Raw genomic sequence first — 10,965 nt, forward strand, 5'->3', positions numbered from 1 at the left:
AGCAAGAAAGCATCACACTGGTACACCAGTTCTGGCAGCCATCTCCAAATCATGACTTTCAGACATGGAAACCGGCGCGACTCTGGCAAATAGATTGGCAGGGAGAAACGTACACAGATATTGATCAGGAACTCATAAATAGGAAAATTCACCATTCCAATCAGCAGGATAAGCTCAGATGGGGCTACACAACCAAAGGCACTTTCACCACCAAAGAAGCTCATCACTTGCGCTATTCCAATCTCCGGGCGGCCAAAGATCAAATCTGGGAACAAGTATGGCACACAGGGCTATGGCCCAAGATCTCCACCTTCTTATGGCTATTAAGCAAAAAACACATTCTCACTTGGGACAACTTGATAAAAAGAGGATTTATAGGGCCATCCAGATGCCCAAACTGCAACATTAATTGTGAAACTATCAGTCATCTAATGGAAGAATGCCCATTAGCAAAACAAATCTGGGAGAAAGTTGAAAAATGCAATATGAGAGCAAACCCAAGACAGGTGGATGTCACGGAAAACATAAGGAACTGGGCCAAAAAGCCGTTCAAAAGCCGGATTCTCAACTCTCTGTGGAGCATCATTCCAGGCTTTCTGTACTGGACACTATGGAAAGAGCGCAACCATAGAATCTTCAACAACTCATACAGATCCATAGATGATCTTTGGCTCATCCTCAAACAAAACATACAGGAAACCCTGGCCATAAGAGTTTGGAATGACACGGACATGCCTGAAATCCAGCAAGAACGCAGTATTCTGAAAGAATGGAATCTTGACCTTAAGTCCTTAGTCAAGGTTATCACCAAACCATCCATCAGATCCGCCTCTCCATCCTCCTGGTCCCCACCTGCATTCAACTCATACAAGCTGAACTTCGACGGTGCTGCCAAAGGCAACCCTGGCCCTGCAGGCTTTGGCGGAGTCATTAGACGACATACAGGAGAAGCGATACACTTATATTTTGGCACAATAGGCAAAAATACCAACAACGCGGCAGAGCTGGAAGGACTATGGAAAGGAATCTGTCTAGCTGAACAGCATCACTTCTCCCCACTTGAAGTTGAAGGTGACTCTCTTATACTCATAGAGGCGGCTAAAAGAATACAGGCTGGAGCCAAAGCAGTCAAGATTGCAAAAAGTTGGAGGCTGCTAAGCCGTCTGGAATCCCTGGAGGAAAAGCTCCACACTCCCCACAATATAACCTTCCATCATGTAAGGAGAACAGCGAACCAGGTAGCAGATCGGCTGGCAAATCAAGGCGTGTCACAGTCGACACCTCACTTCTCAGGCTCACTGGATATGGTTGAAGATGCTCAACTCAAAAAGGATTGCATCTCTTTGGTGCAAAAAGACCTCCCTCACCCGGATGCGGGTGTTTATGATGCGTGAGAGGCAGGTGGCTCGTCACATGGGCAGGTGTCAGCCCGGACGAGCCACGACATACCAGTACGCAGGTGTAATAACTCTGCCGGAAGGTGAAGCAATCGGGATGTTAAGTCTGGTTCAGGCGCCATTTTTCGCGGAGGGTGAAGTCATTGGAATGTCAAGTCTGGTCCAGGCGCCATTCAATGCGCAGCAGCAGACGAGGAGAATGGAACTCGTTAAGTTTGAACCCCAAGCCGCTTTCCCGCATTCTTTCAAGCGGACCGAGCAGGTGCTGGCAGAGACAGAACATTCTCTGGCCCAGTGCAAGATTTCTCAGGGGAATTCTGCAACGGGAGGCAATTGTCGGATGCCAAGAGAGAGGCTCAGGATGAGCAGTCGTAGAGGAGGTTCTAGGGGCCGTTCTGCCACTCAGAGGCCTGACATTTCGCCTTCCTCCTCAGTGGAAATCACCTCCGAGCAGAACAGATTTCCGAGCAGGCTTGCCGGACGCAGCAATGTAAGAGGCAGAGGTGAAATTCTGGAATGCGGTCATGTGGAGCACCCGGCTGTTCGATATCGGATCCCCTGCACGCTGGAGAACAATACCCTCATCGTCTCAGTCACCGTGGAGCACTGCAGCAATCTCAGGGGGCAACTGGAAGACCTGACGGTGCCAAGGGTCGACATGCAAGTTCCCAGAGTTGACATGAGGCGACCAACTCAAGCTGATGATGCTGGCCCCAGTGAGCCGGTTCAGAGGTTGCTGCGCTCGGACACGGAGGATTCAAAGAAGCTTAAAGGTCCAGTGACGGACGAGCCTCACACAACTGATGAAGATTAACTCAGAAGCTGCTCTGTATTCGCGGCCAGGAACGCAACTCTCTGTCCAACTCTTTCTGCTCACTTTGTCTGTCTGTTACTGGGTTTATGTCCACCGTGACGGTTTATATGTCCACAGTGTCAGTTTACGTGTCATCCATGTTAGCTTATGCGTCCACCGTGTCATTTTATGTGTCCACCGTGTCGGCTCATATGTCTACTGTGTCAATTTAGATGTTGGTTATGTCGGAAGGAAGAAAAACTGGTCTCTTTTTGCGCCAGTGTTGCTCTGAATGGTCAATCATGGGGAAAATCTCTCTGGAGATGCAGGGCCACGGCCCTGATGTAAATTTTTGCTGTAATTTTGGTTTTTTTGTAATATAAATAGCTTAGTTTTATGGAGAAAAAAAAAATATTTTATATAAATTTATAATATATATTAGTTTTATAGATACACTCTATATCAAATTATGAAAGGCAACCCATCGACTTCAAAATGAAATTTTATTTTATATATTTAAGAACTTTTGATATGTGGCACACAGTACGAATTTAAAAGCTTAAGCGTGATGTGCAAATTGCCTTTAAAATTCTATTGCTGTATTGCAAAGCACTAATAGCACTAAATAGAATCCATGTTTGACTTTGACCATCAATCAGAATCCCATGTCTGAATCTCAATCCAAGAACTAATCTCCACCTTGAGGGCGAGCCACTGAAAGTCAATAAAAAAATAGTAGTTCGTCGCTATTTTAAAAAAGGAGTTCGTCGCTATGCATCCGAAGTCAATTTTCATACCGTTAAGGAACTGCCTCCTGCCTTTGAACAAGTTCGACGCTTTTGATTCAATGGGTGAGGATATAAAATATATTAAACTTGAATTAATACTTTGAACATAATTTTTTTCACAATTTACTAATCTCATAAAAACAAGAATAGTTTGAAATAATGTTTCTTTCACAAAACTATGCTTATTTTGTTTTTTTTTCATTGGAATAAAAATTGCACTGAGCTTGCTAAAATTTCTAACATTTATGTTTTTATTAAGTTATAGATAACAAAATGGATGTTTACATAATCTAAAATTAGTATTATAACATTGAGAATTGTAATTCTATTCATCCAATTTTCTATATCATTAAATCTTTATTCTTGTGTTTTTCATAATGATTTTTTCCTTTCTCGATTTTATATATCTTTATCTCAGTCTTTCATTTCCTTCTTATTTTCTTAAGAAACATTGATATTAGTGTAATGATAAATTGAATAGCCCACATCTTGAAAATGCTTGGTAGTTCTCCTTTAATCTACCTTGAATATTAATTTCAAGATCAATGAGATGTATCATTTATAATATTAGTAATATTTTTTAGAAGTGAGATTCTTAAGAAAAATATGGAGAAGATATACTTTGAGTGGGCTTCATGGTTAAAAATACATATTTCATTTTAAGAGCTAATAAATTCAAACCTAAAGTGGGGTTATGTATATTTCCTAAACTTTAGAAGGAGGTAGAATATGTACACCTTCATTGATTATGAAAGAAAGTGAAATCTAATGATATAATTTTTTCAAAAATCCCTACCAAATTTCACAATTCAATTCAAACCTTTTTTTTTCTACCAGTGGAAAAACTTATCATAACTCAGTTGTCAAACTAGTAGTGAGGACAACCATATTTGGTTGTTATCTGAGAATGCAGGATGACTCGTCACTTTTATTCAAGGAAAACCATGACACCTGGAACAACCCATTGTGGTTTGTAATGGGACAGACATTCACTCATACCATATGCTTTTGGGTCTTGGGTTGTTAACTTGTCTCCTTACGTTGAAGGAAGACAAGCTCTTAGTAAATAAGAAGGAGTTTTATAACACACTGCAAGCCCTAACAATTCAATTCAAACTGACAATTCTAATAAATATCTACCATATTTTTGAAAAATACACTCAAAAATATAATTAAAAATGAGCCAAATTTTTTGACTAGTATATTTGATATAATTGCATAGTGAAATTTAATCTATCTAATCATTAATTTCCTGGGTTTGAACGAGTACAACACTAATTAAATGAATTATGATTTTGATGACTTCACCGTGATTCTGCATGGTAAAGGAAAAAGCAATTTAGAAAGGGATTAGAATGTAAACCGTGAGAGGACTAGTTGACAAACCTAACCTATTTCTAGTTTTCTTGGCTTATAAATCTTGGCAAGTGTCAATAATGGGAGCTCAAACATCCCCATCTCATCTTCTCTTATTTGACCAACCAACAAATCAGGATGTTTGCAGCATCTCATGACGAATTTGTCGCAGCAACAATGGCACAAGTTGAATTGGATCCTTGTCATTTTCATATGTATGGGGACGTGGAGAAGCATACAACATGGAGGCATGGAGCTCCGCCCTCTTACAATCAGGTCAACAAGTTGTTTGAAGAAGGTCGAACTTAGGTTTGTGTTTTACAATCCAAATTTATTGTCTTCTATCATTTAGCTTGTGAGGTTGATGAGATTTTATAGATGCACTGAGCAATTAGATCCATATCTACAAGTATGACCAAAAGTTTCTTTGAAAGAAACTATTGAGAAGTTAGTGAAAACATGGGAGATGGAGTTGTCTCATAAGACAAACATACAAAATTTCAAATCAATTGATCCTTCCATCTTTTCTTTGAGTGCTAATGGTAATATTTCATATATATATATCGAGTCAAGTAATTAACATATAGACCTCACTTGTCTTAGTGTGTGGTTTGAAGAGACAAAGTAATAATAATAGAGGCATGCGCTTTTCCCTGTGAACTGTGAAATTGCAAGAAGGCCTGCGTTATTAGGAAAATAGACCCTCGATATGGAAAGCTACAACGCACTCCTTTAAACATCTTTTCCCAAGGAATTTAAATACTACAAGATGACCATGGAAATATTCGAGTCCTCTCATGATATATTTCGAACTTTGTTTCCCAGAGGTTTTGCTTGGGAAGTGGTTCAAGTGTATACAGGCCCCCCACTTGTAACATTCAAGTTCAGGTACTGGGCCATCAAGGAAGGACCATTCAAAGGTCATAAACCAACATGAGCAACCTTGCAATTCATTGGAATTTCTATTTCTAAGGCAAGCACACTCTGCCCATACAGTGCCTCAAACAGACTCATCCTTAGTGAATCCTAATATCCATTATTGTACCCAATCGCTACCAATGTAAGATACTCTTCCCACTTCTATCATTGATGCATAACATACATTTTCAACATGTCCTCTAAAATCCTATTGACCATCTTTTTTTTCCCATCTGTCTATGGATGATAAGTTGCGCTAAAGGCTAACTCTGTACTTAATATTACAAATAACTCTTTCTAGAACCTGGAAGTGAACTTAGCATCCCTGTCTGACACAATTTTCTTCAAGAACACCATGCAACCTCACTATATCTTTAATGAAGACCTTTGCTACATCACTAGTTGAATACTTAGACTTCACTAGAATGAAGTGCGTTACCTTTGTCAAAATTCCAACCACAACCATGATGGAATCATGATGTCTAGATGTCCTCGGTAAACCTGTGATGAAATCCATAAAAATGACCTCCCATTTCCACTCTCGAATTGGAATTGGCTATAGTAAACCACTTGGATGCTTACAGTTTGCTTTTACCTGTTGACAATCCAAACATCTAGCCACAAAATCTTCCACTTCCTTCTTCAGATTCAACCAAGTAGAACTTCTTCACCATTGTCAATGTCTTACGATATCCCAGATGACCTGAATATGGATTAACATGAAATTCCCTCAATATAAGCTTCTTGAGCTCATTGTTGTCTGGCAGATAGATCTTGTTCCTAAACCTGATCAACCCATCTATCGTGAGATGATAATCCACATCCTTTTCACCTGTACCATGTTGTAACATGTGCCTAAGCTCCTTATACATGTCATCTTGTTGTCCTGCCTGTAACATCTGACCCTATAAATCTGTCCCATATGAACTCATAGTTGCTATATGATTTACCTACACTCTTCTGCTAAAAGAATCTACAACCTCATTTTCCTTTCCCTTAATGTACCTAATCTCGAAGTCAAACTCATTGATAGTGCCCAACCATCTAGCTTGCCTAGAATTCAAATTCAGTCGGTCAAATAGGTATCTCAATCCACTGCGATCACTCATCAAGATGAACTGCTTGCCAAGAAGATAGTGTCTCCATATCTTCAAAGAATGGATGATCGATTCCGACTCATGATCATTTGTCACATAATTCTACTCATGCTCATTCAGTTTCCTTGACTCATAGCAAACTGCATGTCCTTCCTTCATTAGGACTCCACCAAGTTCTCTCTTACAAGCATCTGCACACACCACAAACTCTTTATCCGGATCCACACTCTTTAGAACTAGAGCATTTGTCAACAATTGTTTCAACTGCTCAAAACTTGTTGCACATTCCTCTGTCCATTCAAATTTCTTCCTTTTTGACTGCAATTATGTAATAAGATATTCAATCCACGAGAAGTTCCTAATGAACCTAATGTAGTAACCTTCTAACCCCATAAATGACCTTACCTCATCCACATTCCTAGGAGTTTCCCATTCCATGATAGCCCTTATATCTTCTAGATCTACTACTATACATTCCTTAGAAACAACATGCCCCAAGTAATGTACCATTGTCTGAAAGAAACTACATTTGCTAAGTTTGGCATACAACTGATGCTCTCTTAGCAATCTCAATATTGTTGCTAAGTCTTCTGCATGTTCTTCCTCATTCTTGGAATATATCAAGATGTCATCAATGAATATTATCACAAACTTGTCCAAATAAGGATGCAACACATTATTCATCAAGCACATAAAAATAACTGGAGCATTAGTTAAACCAAAAGGAACTACATCAAACTCATAATGCCCATACCTGGTTCGGAAAGCAGTCTTATAGATTTCCTCTTCTTTGAAGTGTACCCGATGATAACTTGAGCTCAAATCAATCTTCGAGAACACTGCTGCTCCCTTCAATTGATCAAACAAGTCGTCAATCCTCAGCAACTGATAGATATTCTTGACGGTTATTTTGTTCAACTGTCTGTAATTAATGCACAACTGGAGAGTACCATCCTTCTTCTTCATGAATAAAACTGGTGCACCCCAAGGTGATACACTTGGCCTAATGTATGCTTTGTCAAGAGTTTCCTTCAACTACAACTTCAATACCACTAATTATGGAGTTCTCATCCTATAAGGTTCCTTTGATGTTGGTTTTGCCCCTGGTACCAACTTAATAGAAAAGTCCACTTCCTTATGAGGCAGAAAATCTGAAATATCTACAGGAAATACATCCTGAAAATGTTGTAAAATTGGGTACCTATTCAATAGCTTTACGTCCTCAACATCCTTACCTTTATCAATGGAAATATGCAATTCAAATAAAACACACCCTTAACCATTCTCACTGATGTAGCTTTCTTCTTACCCTATAAGATTCTTTGTTCTCCATTGTCATTCAATCACTCAATAGCCTTGACATAACAATACACCTTAGTTCTGTGAAGATACAACTAGTCCATACCCAAAAGCATATTGTATGATCCCAACAAAAGTACATTCAAGTGCACTGATGTAGGAATACCATTCAACTCAAATGCACAAGATCTTACCCAATGATGAACCCTTTTGTTTTTACCTATATCCAACTTCACTAACCAATATTTTGCATATACTTATTTATTCAAAGCACACTTATCCACCAGGTCAAGGTTAACATAACAATAATTAGATCTAGAGTCAATCAAAACAGAAACAACTTGATCACAAAGCTTACCATCCATCTCGATAATAGATGTCTAGTGATCATCCTACCTGTTATCCAATGTTGCATAGATATGAGGAATGATATGTCCAACAACCCCAAATGTTTGCGCTTCCTGTGCACTGTAGATATGAGGCCTACCACCGTCATACAACGATCAATCCTTCTTGAAATTCTCCTTGCCACATATCCAACATTGCAATTGTCTTTTACCCTCACCTTTATTCTGATACCCTTCAAGCTATGACCCATGTCTCTGTCCAACCACATTAAACTTCTTGTGATGAACCACATTCTCTTTCTCAATTGCATCCTTAGGTCTTGTTTGCTTTGGTGGCCACTTGCCCCTAGCTTTTTCTTTCCCTTTCCAACCTTGTTGAGACTTTGTCTTACACTTTGATTGCTCATAACAATGTTTCAACTTTCTGATGGCTTCCTCCAATGATCTAGGCTCATCAAAATCGATCACGTGTTTGAACACCATCGGTAACCCACTCATGAATCTCTGAATCTTTGCCTTCTCCTCCTTCAAATAAAGCACATACCTCAACAACTCCAAGAATCTACTAGTATATTGCTCATCATTCATAGACCCCATCTTCAGCTCATAGAACTCCTTCACCCTATCATCATAGTATATCTCAGATAGATACTTCTTCTTCAAAAGTCTTTCAAACTGCCTCCAAGTCAAGTCCTCTTCCTGAATTCCTCTAACATTCTTCACGTATTCCCACCAAATGTTTTCTTTACCTTTAAGACTGAAGGTAGCTATCCTGGCTTTCATATTCTCTAAATAGTCATGTAATCTGAAGAACTTTTTCATCCGAAGCAACCAAGATTCTGCATCTTGTGACTTCTTCATTTCTCCATCAAATTTAGGTGGCTTTGCTTTCTTGAACTCATCTAAAAAGTATCCCTTGTCACTCCTACTATAAGTATGATCGCAATGATGACCATGATACATGCCTGAACCAAAACTAGAGTAATGCCCATGTCCACTACCTCTCCTATCAGGTGTGTCCAATAATTTTTCATCCCTGGTGGTATCATCAATTTATGATCTGTTTCCATCATGAGATCTTCTACCATATGCTCCATTAGTCTTGTCCTCCTGTCCATGATTGATCCTAAGTGGTCCCTGCCTCTGCAAGTCTGACAAACTCTAAAGGATAACTTGAAACTCTTGTGACTCAATGATTATGTCATTATCTTCTTTACAACTTATTATTTGTGCCTTAAAACTTCTCAAAGTCACTTCTATGTGAGGGGAATACTCATCACTATGTTTCTCATCTGATCCATAGGGAGAATCTCTTGAAATGTAGTCTACCATTTTTCTAGTCATCTTTTAACTTCTTCTTCCTGCAAGTATATCATGTCAGCTAAACCAAAATATAATCATAACCAACATACCTCAATATAGTTCAATGGAGGATATATCGTCTGTAAAATCAATCCATATTAGCACAATACATGTATAATCGCAATCATAACAGTATATAAACAACATCTCAATCATCATCCCAGTTACCATGCATGATGCCACAACTATAACACCAACTAGACATAATGCATGAATATCCACATATAGACACTGACATGCATAATAAATGCATATACAATTGACATGCATTCATGACAACGCATCCCAACAACAACATAAACACTTCTACATGAAAACACAACCGCAACAATGACCATCATCATGCATACACATCAAGCACATATACAATCTACATGCATGCATGACAACCACATTCCACCCATCTATTCCAAGGGCTGAACCATGCTCTGAGACCACTCTGTGGTATTAGATATTTCCCAAAGAGAATGGAAACTAGACACCAGCCAAAGAGAACGGAACCAACTTTGATACCACTCTGTAACACCCCCCTTCCACATTTACCCAAGCTAACCAAACTGTTGAGGTAAACATGTCACAAAGAGTCACTATGATATGATTCAACCTCCTATATCACTTTAAGGAAGTGGAATCGACAAACCAAATCCAAATTGACCTTCCTCAGGAGCTATAAGACCCTTAGAGGCTAACCAACCACTCTAGATGCCCAACCCTAGAGTTAACTTGCTCTTAACTGGATTAGACCCCCTATTGCTCCCATGATAATCCCTTGATGTGACTGTAACCCTCCAATCACTCCCACAACAAGGCGTCCATTAGATTGCAGTCTTTTTCAGGCAGTTTTGTGTCAAGGACCCTGAAATCTGAGCCACCTTTTCAGGGCTAAGACTCAAGCCTCTACCCAAAACTTAATGAAACACTCATAAGAGATAATTAACAAGAAGACAAAGCCTCGAATGAAAAACTTGAACAAGTACCTGACCCTACTCATCCTAACCATGACAAGCATTTCGTCAAACACATCATGAACATGTAATGTGCATGTCATAAATACACCTCTGAACATAGGAATTCGATACTTTTCTAAGAATTTGGTATGATGCCCTCTCACAATAGTTGCATTATCATCTATTAATTCATTCATTCATTAACATTTCATCTACTAAACAAAACATGATGAGTTTCATAACTCAAATCTATCATAAACCATGCTCATAACTAGCATATAACTAGAGAAATATCAATGATAGAACAACCATTAAAGCCACATAACAACAAGTACATTTACACATGATACATAAGAGGAAAAGAACTCTTATTAACACATGATACGTTGCAACCAATTTAGGGACTTCCACGTATCACCTATAGGTATTAACCCTGTATAGAAATTACCTACAAATGAATTCTTAAAAAAATAGAAAATATACAATGACGAGAAACACAAAAAAAATACACAGAGATTTTCCCCTTTATCTCAAAACTGGGACTACCATATTGATTTTTTACTATATTCCTTTCATTGTTACAATACATATATATGCATGTTGAAGCATTCATAAACCACAATCCATTAACCCTGGATTAGAACATAATTGTAGTTCCCTT

General features: G+C 38.8%; 1 pseudogene; it reads left to right on the plus strand.

Annotated features, from left to right (window-relative positions):
- Positions 1-4,511: 4,511 nt before the first annotated feature.
- LOC149157915 (pathogen-related protein pseudogene) lies at positions 4,512-5,271 on the plus strand (annotated as a pseudogene).
- Positions 5,272-10,965: the final 5,694 nt, after the last annotated feature.

The sequence above is a fragment of the Pinus tabuliformis genome, chromosome 5_2, assembly GCF_031772625.1.
Source record: "Pinus tabuliformis cultivar Carrire ecotype Pingquan chromosome 5_2, CPIR1, whole genome shotgun sequence".
Lineage (NCBI taxonomy): Eukaryota > Viridiplantae > Streptophyta > Pinopsida > Pinales > Pinaceae > Pinus > Pinus tabuliformis.